Here is a 3,190-nt window from a genome sequence, read left to right as displayed (position 1 = left end):
GTCTATACAACCCTTGTTGACGTCATGCAGTATTTACAGCCAGGGTTACATCCACCATGTTTGCTTCCAGACGTTGTTTTTACTACCAACTGACCAGGCGATGCCCGTGTTTACTCTTTGAAATCTTTTACATGCTTGAGAGATTAGAATGCATGCTTGAGACAAGACTTTCTACATGTTTGAGAGAGGAGACCCTTTAAGACCCCAAAGACCCAAAGACGCATAAGATCTTCAAAACCATTGAATGTCCCAAACACAATTAAGACACTTTAAAACCCTGAATACCCCAAAGAAGGTTGAGATCCCAAAGACTCTTGAAGACCCCTAAGACACTAAAGACCCTTTAAGACCTTTAAGTCCTTTGAAGACCCCGAAGAAAACTGTTACAACAAACATGGCTCCTTAATTACATTTTTATCTGTAATCAACCAATCCTACGAGGCAGGGGTTATTTGAAGTGAAACCACATGGAGCTCGTCAACATCGCTAATCGTGTGCAGTTTGCATTGTGCGGGAGGAATCAAATCTTACATGATCAAAGACCCGTCCATACATGTATTTCCATAACGTAGTGGAGGAATACAATTCAAGATTGACCAACTCTATGGTTGAAGCTCATGTCTCACAAATAAAAGGAAAGGGAAGATTCAATTCACTACCTCTCCATATGATGTCAGATAATGAATTCCAAGCACTCTCCAGCTGAACATGTCCTCACTACCACTCAAAGAAGGAAACGTTAAACTAGAGAACTGTTTGAGGGAAGATGGTTGTCTTTTGATCACAGATATTAGGAATAAATTGTTAAACACAGTTTATATTTTATTATTTAGATAGTTACCTCTGCCACTGAAGGTGTTTGTCTGTTTGTCTGTCTGTCTGCCTGTGAGCAGGATATCGAAAAAAATTATGGAGAGGTTTGCATGAAAGTTGGTGGACAGGTTGGGTATGTGACAAGGACCAATGATTTGATTTTGGTGAAGATCCAGATCCTGAAACGAGACTTCTTTCATTTTTTTTTAAAGTGATTCTTCACCATTGATGGATGGGGCCAAAAATGATGTATAGCACGATATTTGAAAACGTTGTGGGCGGGTTATGACAAAACTAGGTGGATGAGTTGGTTCGGTGATGAGAACAAGCCGATTCGATCTTGGTTAACTTTTGGATTCAGATCCGGCTTAGTGAGATACAAAACGTAAACTGTTCAACCTGACAGAGGTATGCGCTCTACCGAGATCCATTGTAGTTCTATATGTAAGTGAAGGAATCTGGACTAATTTATAACAGCAACAAAATTCTTATTTAAATGTGTTGGTGAAAGATATTCTGCTTCATTATTTTGTTCAATTTCGACCAGCTCACATATAAACCTACATTTATGACTCACAAATATGACCCGTCACTTCGCCGATGGGAATATTTAAGGGGGGGTGAGTAAGAAAGAGGAGGAAGGGGAGTGAGGAGGGAGGAAGATCAAGGTAGGGTGGGGGAGTGAGGAAGGAAGGGGGGTGAGGAAAGAGGGAGGAAGCGAGGAGGGGAGCGAGGATGGTGCTGAAAGGGAAGGCAGCCTGAGGGGAGGGCAAGGGAAGGCATTGTGAGGGGAGGGTCCATCTGACATAACCACCATCTGGAGACATCCAGAGATAACCACCATCTGGACAACAGGTATACTGGGGAGGGAGGTGGAGAAGAAAAAGAGGTGGAAGAGAGAGGGGTGGAGGAGTGAGGAGGTAGGGAGACAAAGGAGGGGGAGCCAGGAGGGTGGGGGAGCCAGGAGGGGTGGGGGAGGGAGAAACAGTGTGCAAATAAAACATTTAACAAATAAAAACATCAAAATGAATTACTTTTTAAGAAGTGTTGTCATGATTGGGGTTGGATGCAGTACGTATTGCTTGTGGCAGGCCATTTCAGGTGTGGCAGGCTGTCCAGTTGAGGTTGACAGCTCAGAAGATGAAATGGAGGCTGATTCGCTTGGGATTTTTATTTGAAGAAGTTCATAATGGAGACGAGTGGTTGCCTTCATTTTCTGTTCGTAGACCTCCTTGTCACATTTCAAGACATTCTCCATCTCCCTCCACACCTTGGACCTTCTCATGCAGTTGGGATCACACTCATCATGAACGACTCACTTAGAATGACAGAGCACAAACCACTCGCTCAGGATGACGGAGCATGAACCACTCGCTCAGGATGACGGAGCATGAATGACTCACTAAGAATGACGGAGCATGAACCACTTGCTCAGGATGACGGAGCATGAACCACTCGCTCAGAATGACGTGGTGCAGCAAAAGCATCCGCAGTGAGTGAACAATTTGCTCAGAATGATGTAACATGGTTGTTTTTGTTGTTGTTGTTGTTGTTGTTGAATTATATTTGTGCTGCAATGAAAATGCATTTTCAGAATACATTCTACCTTGTACAACTGCTGATCGTGACAAGAACAGTTCCACCCTCGACTGCAGGGTGCTCAGCAAGCAGCTTACGCACTCAAGCAAGCACTCCAATTTAATGGTTGATAAGGATGGCTGGCTTGGCAAGTGATAGCTATGTCCAAATTAGACAAATGAACACTTTTTTTCAGTCAGAACTGCTGTTAAGTTCAATTCTGGAGTTTAAATTTTGTAATTCAGCTTAGTTTAAGAGATTCTCATGGTGATCACATGTGCTGAAATGAAATAAAGCCACAAATGCTGACGTCTCCGGCGTTTGTAAGCATTGCAATGTACCCAGCAATTTGTAGCTATGATGAACAGGCATTCAATAATATGAGTGAGGAAAGTGAAAAATAAAATCTTTATCATTAAGTTCCAATTCAAGGCATGGTTGAGCAGGCCAAAAAGCATCGCAACTTCAGACCCCATCAAGGTAACCCAAGATACGTCTTGAGGCCTCGGATATGCCTGATAAAGGAGATAATAAATAAGGCTGTTAAGTATCTTCAAAAGGGGTGTTTTAATTAATCTAAACAATCAATTTTCAGTCTTGCACTTACTTGGAGTTCTCTTAGTATGCGTGCAAAGTTTCAGGCTGCTAGGTTTCATGGTTTTGTAGTTATGGAAGACACACACACACACACACACACACACACACTGACATTCATTAGTATAAGACATATAGATATACGATAGATATTATCTTCTCCTGTGGCCACAACTGAAAAATTGAATAACATGATTCTTTTGTT

The 3,190-nt window shown here is 42.2% G+C and overlaps 1 long non-coding RNA gene across 1 annotated transcript in view; it reads left to right on the top strand.

Annotated features, from left to right (window-relative positions):
• Positions 1-2,887, top strand: part of LOC147022289 (uncharacterized) — a 7,194-nt gene extending 4,307 nt beyond the window's left edge. Inside the window, exon 5 of the long non-coding RNA XR_015061173.1 lies at positions 2,103-2,887. This is a non-coding gene — a long non-coding RNA (uncharacterized LOC147022289). The remainder of the gene's footprint in view (positions 1-2,102) is intronic.
• The last annotated feature ends 303 nt before the right edge of the window (positions 2,888-3,190 follow it).

This window comes from Eptatretus burgeri, chromosome 8 (genome assembly GCF_056783735.1).
Source record: "Eptatretus burgeri isolate ZD-2024b chromosome 8, Ebu_testis_v1, whole genome shotgun sequence".
In the NCBI taxonomy this organism is placed as follows: Eukaryota; Metazoa; Chordata; class Myxini; order Myxiniformes; family Myxinidae; genus Eptatretus; species Eptatretus burgeri.
This window is presented reverse-complemented; position numbering and strand designations above follow the sequence as displayed.